The 8,065-nt window shown below is 41.1% G+C and overlaps 1 long non-coding RNA gene across 1 annotated transcript in view; it reads right to left on the bottom strand.

The window, feature by feature from the left end:
• The window catches only part of LOC110267696, a 21,962-nt gene continuing 15,809 nt past the window's right edge, over nucleotides 1,913-8,065 (bottom strand). The window contains exon 3 of the long non-coding RNA XR_002355578.1: nucleotides 1,913-1,923. This is a non-coding gene — a long non-coding RNA (uncharacterized LOC110267696). The remainder of the gene's footprint in view (nucleotides 1,924-8,065) is intronic.

Below are 8,065 nucleotides of genomic sequence, written 5' to 3'. Positions count from 1 at the left end.
GTTCAATTAAGAAGTGGAAAAACATTAAATACCTCAACTCAAAGCAGCAGAAAGCCAAGAAAAGAACAGCTGACAGAGGATGAGCAACCTGCTACCCAAAATCCTTCTCAGGACAGTAAAAGCCCAGAGAGGAATAAGTCTGGCGTTCAAACACCAGAAAAGGATGAAAAATTGGCGTTAAACGCCCAATCCATGTCCAGTTCTGGCGTTCAAACGCCAGAAAAAGGTAGGAATCTGGCGTTAAATGCCCAATCCATGTCCAATTCTGGCGTTCAAACGCCAGTGAGGGATCAGACACCTGCAAGTGCTGATAATAACTCCCTCAAGAAGGCTTCTCAACCTGCCTCTGTAGGAAATAAACCTGCAGCAACTAAGGTTGAAGAATACAAAGCCAAAATGCCTTATCCTCAAAAACTCTGCCAAGCGGAACATGATAAACAATTTGCCCGCTTTGCAGACTATCTCAGGACTCTTGAAATAAAGATTCTGTTTGCAGAGGTACTTGAGCAAATACCCTCTTATGCTAAGTTCATGAAAGAGATCTTAAGTCATAAGAAGGATTGGAGTTCTCACTGAAGAATGCAGTGCAGTCATTCTAACAAGCTTAAGAATCCTAGAAGCTTTATGATACCATGCACATTAGAGGGTGCTTGTACCAAGACAGCTCTATGTGACCTTGGGGCAAGTATCAATCTAATCCCTGCATCCACTATCAGAAAGCTTGGCTTGACTGAAGAGGTCAAACCAACCCGGATATGTCTTCAACTTGCTGATGGCTCCATTAAATATCCATCAGGCATAATTGAGGACATGATTGTCAAGCTTGGGCCATTTGCCTTTTCCACTGACTTTGTAGTGCTGGAAATGGAGGAACACAAGAGTGCAACTCTCATTCTAGGAAGACCCTTCCTAGCAACTGGACGAACTCTCATTGATGTCCAAAAAGGGGAAGTGACCCTGAGAGTCAATGAGGATGAGTTCAAGTTAAATGTTGTCAAAGCTACGCAGCATCCAGACACATCAAATGACTACATGAGCGTTGATATTATTGACTCCTTAGTGGAAGAGATCAATATGACTGAGAGTCTCAAATCAGAGCTAGAGGACATCTTTAAGGATGTTCAGCCTGATTTGGAGAAACCAGAGAAAATAAAAGAACCTCTGAAAATTTCTCAGGAAAAGGATAAGCCTCCTAAACCCGAGCTCAAACCACTACCACCATCCCTAAAATATGCATTTTTGGGAGAAGGTGACACTTTTCCGGTGATCATAAGCTCTGCTTTAAATCCACAGGAAGAGAAAGCACTAATTCAGGTGCTGAGGACACACAAGACAGCTCTTGGGTGGTCCATAAGTGATCTTAAGGGCATTAGCCCAGCAAAATGCATGCACAAGATCCTATTGGAGGATGATGCTAAGCCAATGGTTCAACCACAGAGGCGGCTAAATCCAGCCATGAAGGAAGTGGTGCAGAAAGAGGTTACTAAGTTACTAGAGGCTGGGATTATTTATCCTATTTCTGATAGCCCCTGGGTGAGCCCTGTCTACGTTGTCCCCAAGAAGGGAGGCATGATAGTGGTTCATAATGAAAAGAATGAACTGGTTCCTACAAGAATAGTTACAGGGTGGCGTATGTGTATTGACTACAGAAGGCTCAATACAGCCACCAGAAAGGATCATTTTCCTTTACCATTCATAGACCAGATGCTAGAGAGACTAGCAGGTCATGAATACTACTGATTTTTGGATGGCTATTCAGGTTACAACCAAATTACAGTAGATCCTCAGGACCAAGAGAAAACAGCATTCACATGTCCATCTGGAGTATTTGCCTATAGGAGGATGCCATTTGGTCTGTGTAATGCACCTGCAACCTTTCAGAGGTGCATGCTATCTATTTTCTCTGACATGGTAGAGAAATTTCTGGAAGTCTTCATGGATGACTTCTCAGTATTTGGAGACTCATTCGGCTCTTGTCTTGACCATCTAGCACTTGTTCTGAAAAGGTGCCAAGAGACTAACCTAGTTTTAAACTGGGAGAAATGTCACTTTATGGTGACTGAAGGAATTGTCCTTGGGCACAAAATTTCGAATAAGGGAATAGAGGTGGATCAAGCTAAGGTAGAGGTAATTGAAAAATTACCACTACCTGCCAATGTTAACGTAATCAGAAGCTTTTTGGGGCATGCAGGATTCTAAGGAGGTTTATAAAGGATTTTTCAAAAATTGCAAAACCTCTGAGCAATCTGCTAGCTGCTGACACGCCATTTGTCTTTGACACAGAGTGTCTGCAGGCGTTTGAGACTCTGAAAGCTATGTTGGTCACAGCACCTATCATTTCTGCACCAGACTGGACATTACCATTCGAATTAATGTGTGATGCCAGTGACCATGTGATAAACCCATATTTTATGATGTATTTTGTGCTCAATTTAGGTGATTTATTCAATTCTTTACTCACTTATTCATGTAAATTGCATGGTTTTACTTTCCCTTCCTTATAATGTAATATATGTGAAAAACATGTTTCCTATGCTTTAAAAATAATTATTTTAATTACCTTTTATTACCATTCGATGCCGTGATTTGTATGTTGAGTATTTTTAGATCACCTAAGGCAGGAATGATTTAAAGGATGGAAAGGAAACGTACAAAAATGGAAGGAAAGCACAAAATGGAGTTTTTGAAGAAACTGGCAGCAACGCGAACGCATGGACAACGCGGCCACATGCCCAGCGCAAAAAGGCAGCGACGCGAACACATGGACGACGCGGCCGCATGCCCAGCGCAAAAAGGCAGTGACGCGAACGCGTGACTGACGCGGACGCGCGCCTTGAGCAGAACGTGGATGACGCGTACGTGCGACCGAAGCTAACGCGTGACAAGGAAAACTCCCAGATAACGCGACCGCGTGACCCACGCGGACGCGTGACAGACGCCACGCACTAGAAACTGTAGAAAACGCACCCAGCAATTTCTGAAATCCTTTTTGGCCCAGATCCAAGTCCAGAAAGCACAGATTGGAGGTTATAAAGTGGGGCAATGCATCCATTCAGAGGGGAGCTCTGCAATTATTCACTTTTCATGATTTAGATGTAGTTTTTAGAGGGAGAGGTTCTCTCCTCTCTCTTAGGTTTTAGGATTAGGATTTCTTATTATTTCAATTTAGGATTTCAACTCTCTATCAGGTTCAACATTCCTTTTACTTTATATTTCTCTTTTGCTTTCAGATATTTTAAAGCTTTCCTTTAATTACTTATGTTGCCAAATTGGCTTATGAACTCTTTATGTTTAGATTTATTTTCTCTTATTAATGCAATTGAGGTATTTCAGATTTATAATTCTTATTTAGCTTTTCATATCCTTGGCTTTAATTGATTAACTGGAAACTCTTGAGTTATTGAACTTATCGTGATTGATGGTTATGGTTGCTAATTGACTTGAATTCCACTAACTCTAGTCTTTCCTTAGGAGTTGGCTAGGACTTGGGGAATCTAACAAATTAGTTCACTTGACTTTCCTTGCTTTAGTAAAGGTTAACTAAGTGGGATTAACCTTCATTCTCATAAGAATAACTTGGATAGGACTTCCGAATTTTCACACCTTGCCAAGAGTTTATTTTATAGTTATTTATTTATTTTACTTGTCATTTAAATTACTCGTTCCTTACTCTCAAAACCCCCAATTTACAAAACTCATAACCAATAATAAGAACATACCTCCCTGCAGTTCCTTGAGAAGACGACTCGAGGTTTAAATACTTCGGTTATCAATTTATTAAGGGGTTTGTTACTTGTGACAACCAAAACGTTTGTGAGAAAGGACTTTTGTTGGTTTAGAAACTATACTTGCAACGGAAATTTATTCTGAATTCTAGACCATGCAAAAGTTCTCTCTTCAAAATGGTGCCGTTGCCGGGGAACTGCAAACGTGTGCCTTATTATTGGTTATTGTAAATATTTTTCTTTTACTTGTTTATTTGTTTTAGTTCTTCTCTTTTATTTCTATTTAGCTACTATGAACTCTCACCCCTCTCGCTTTGAGTTTGGTTCTGAATTTGTTGAAAGGAATAGAAGCTATAACAGGAATATGCATCAAGGTCTAAGCAATCAAAGATGGATGGAGCCAAGAGGATCTGATCAACCCTTTCGGCAACAACACCTTCCAAGATATCATGGACAAAGACCATTCTACAATGCATACCAAGCTGATAGATATGGTGGACTTCCTGGTAGTTACCAACAAGCCCCACCCTGTGCTTGTAGACCATCCTCTCAGCATAACTTCGAACCACCACACTCACAAGCTCCTTTTCACCATTCACCACTATATGATCCTTATTTACCCCAATTCTAATCCAATTACTCCTAAACACCACCACTTCCTTATGTACCATGTCTATATCCATCACCTCGAGAGTCACAGGGTCGCCTCAAGGAAACATTAGATCAATTTCATACAACCCTTCATTAGCTGGAGCAAGCAATACATCAATTATCTTCCAGACGTTTAGACACTCAAGGAACTCCAATAGCTTTATGTGGAGAATCTAATGACAAACGTAGCGTGAAGGAGACACTAGAAACCCCAGTGGGCGTAATGAGCATAACTTTATACTGGAACAATTGGAGGAAGCTCAAATTATCCAAGAAGAAGAAGTACTGATTAAAGATTTAGGAGATGCTGAACCTCCATAGGAATCCAGAATTGTGAAAAATTCCGTCAAGGACGTTACTATTGATGCTAAGGAGGATAGTGCACAACCCCCAAAGTAGGTATTTTATGAAGAACTAGACGGAATAACCCAAGACGCAAGTTTCCTTGATGATGATAGTCTCAAGTCAAGTTCTCCTAGTAATGAGCTTGCATCCGCAAGTGAATTCTCTGAGATTGAAGAATCTTCCCCAAGTGAATACGAAGATGATGTCGAGGTAGATTTCTTTCAACCTCCAGCTTATGACTTGAGTGATGAGGAAGACATAGAAGACTTTGATCAGGACGCAGTTGCAGTTGAAGACTCTTGCAACAAAGTGGAGGAGTTCACAGAAGATTACAAGGGAGTAGAACTTACAGAACCACTGGAAACACCTATCCCAAGGCCATTACCACCTAATACAAGCTTCAAGTGGGTACAATCCTTAACCTTTATCTTTACTTTTCCACTTGAATATGGTTTGCTTGAAACAGATGGCAAGCTTAGAGCTCTCTGCGGCTTTAAGAGTAAGAGGGAAATGGCTCGTACTCAGAGCTGGTGCGCAAGATTCAATAAGGTTCCACGCTTCAATTCAAAGTGCACAGATTGGTATCATGTTCAATCAAATGGGTCTCGGAAAACGTTTGGTCATCTTGGTGAGAATCTAATTTTCAAACCGCCCGGATGGAAAAATATATATCAAGACAAAGGCGGATTTAAAAGCAAAGTTTGGGATCCTGGAAAATATTCTGATATTCGTCACCCCGGGAGCCTGAGAATCTGTTTGAAGCTGCTCAGAAGCTTTACATGCCTAGTTTGGGACCCCGGAGGCTGTTGGCATTCCAAACATTGGTGGAGATTTCTGGATGAATTTAAGCATAAGCCACCATAACAGGAAGCTCATCCAATGTCCAACTTAAGGAATTTAACTAAAAGTGCTAGGTAGGAGACAACCCACCATGGTATGGTCGTTTCTTTTTTAGTTTTATTTCGTGTTGTTTGTTTTTATATTATATTATTTTTCATTGAACCTGAATATTATAAGCATTGCATACTGCATAATTGCATAATTGCATAATTGTATAAAAAAAAGAGAAGCGCGCGATGTGACCGCGTTGCTCACGCGTTCGCATCAATTGCGAAAACTACCCCCACGCGTCCGCGTCAATCACGCGAACGCGTGATCTGGAAATCGGCGTAAAAATCCAATGCCCAGAAATCTGGGCTAGAATCGTGCGGCTGGTGTGCGTTTAGCACAAACGGCCCATGCATTCGCATCCCTGACGCGAACGCGTCACTTGCAAAAAAACTCATCCCACGCGAAAGCGTGAGCAACGCGTCCGCGTCGTGTGGATAGCATGGCACTGGTGCATGAAATTGTGATGTCCAGGCTCAAACAATCCCTGGAAACGTGAGCAACTTGGTACGCGTAATCGTGATTACACTTTAATTATGTAAAATTCATGGCTCTTTCTTTCCCTGGCAGTGGCGCCAAGAACATGGTGCCAATACCATGGTTCACAACTTCGATACAACTAACCAGCAAGTGCACTGGGTCGTCCACGGAATACCACAGACAAGGTTTAGACTTTCCGGATTCTCTTGAATGCCGTCATCATTCTAGCTTACGCCACGAAGATTCCGATTAAGAGATCTAAGAGATATTCATTCTAGCTTATTTCATGTTGAACGGAAGTGTTTGTCAGGCACGTGTTCATAGAGGAGAATGGTGATGAGCGTCACACATAATCATCACCTTCATCACATTCTTGGGTGCAAATGGATATCTTAGAAGCGAAATAAGATGAATTGAATAGAAAACAGTAGTACTTTGCATTAATCTTTGAGGAACAGCAGAGCTCCACACCTTAATCTATGGAGTGTAGAAACTCTACCGTTGAAAATACATAAGTGAAGGTCCAGGCATGGCCGAGATGGCCAGCCCCCTAAAATGTGATCACAGGATCAGAATACAATCCAGGATGCCAAATACAATAGTAAAAGGTCCTATTTATAATAAACTAGCTACTAGGATTTACATGAGTAAGTAATTGATGCATAAATCCACTTTCGGGGCCCACTTGGTGTGTGTTTGGGCTGAGCCTGAGTGTTGCACCTGCAGAGGCCATTTGTGGAGTTGAACGCCAGTATTTGTGCCAGTTTGGGCGTTCAACTCTGGTTTTGGATCCTTTTCTGGCGCTGGACGCCAGAATTGGGCAGAGAGCTGGCGTTGAACGCCAGTTTACATCGTCTATTCTTGGCCAAAGTATGGACTATTATATATTTCTGGAAAGCCCTGGATGTCTAATTTCCAACGCAATTGGAAGCGTGCCATTTTGAGTTCTGTAGCTCCAGAAACACCACTTTGAGTGCAGGGAGGTCAGAATCCAACAGCATCAGCAGTCCTTCTTCAACCTCTGAATCTGATTTCTGCTCAAGTCCCTCAATTTCAGCCAGAAAATACCTGAAATCACAGAAAAACACACAAACTCATAGTAAAGTCCAGAAATGTGAATTTAACATAAAAACTAATGAAAACATCCCTAAAAGTAACTAGATCCTACTAAAAACATACTAAAAACAATGCCAAAAAGCTTATAAATTATCCGCTCATCACAACACCAAACTTAAATTGTTGCTTGTCCCCAAGCAACTGAAAATCAAATAAGATAAAAAGAAGAGAATAAACTATAAACTCCAAACTATCAATGAAACAGAGCTTCAATCATATGAGCGGGACTTAGAGCTTTTTGCCTCTTGAATAGTTTTGGCATCTCACTTTATCCATTAGGGTTCAGAATGATTGGCATCTATAGGAACTTCAGATTTTGAATAGTGTTATTAACTCTCCTAGTTCAGTATGATGATTCTTGAACACAGCTTCTTTATGAGTCTTGGCCGTGGCCCTAAGCACTTTGTTTTCCAGTATTACAACCGGATACATAAATGCCACAGACACATAATTGGGTGAACCTTTTCAGATTGTGACTCAGCTTTGCTAAAGTCCCCAATTAGAGGTGTCCAGGGTTCTTAAGCACACTCCTTTTTTTGCTTTGGACCTTGACTTTAACCGCTCAGTCTCAAGTTTTCACTTGACACCTACACGCCACAAGCACATGGTTAGGGACAGCTTGGTTTAGCCGCTTAGACCAGGATTTTATTCTTTTAGGCCCTCCTATCCACTGATGCTCAAAGCCTTGGGATCCTTTTTATTTACCCTTGCCTTTTGGTTTTAAGGGTTATTGGCTTTTTCTGCTTGCTTTTTCTTTTTCTTTCTACTTTTTTTTTTCTATATTTTTTTTTGCCTTTTTTTTTTATTTTTTCTGCAAGCCTTGTTCTTTGCTGCTTTTTCTTGCTTCAAGAATCATTTTT

This window comes from Arachis ipaensis, chromosome B10, assembly GCF_000816755.2.
Source record: "Arachis ipaensis cultivar K30076 chromosome B10, Araip1.1, whole genome shotgun sequence".
Lineage (NCBI taxonomy): Eukaryota > Viridiplantae > Streptophyta > Magnoliopsida > Fabales > Fabaceae > Arachis > Arachis ipaensis.
The sequence above is the reverse complement of the archived record's forward strand: the minus strand, read 5'-3'. Positions and strand labels throughout refer to the sequence as shown.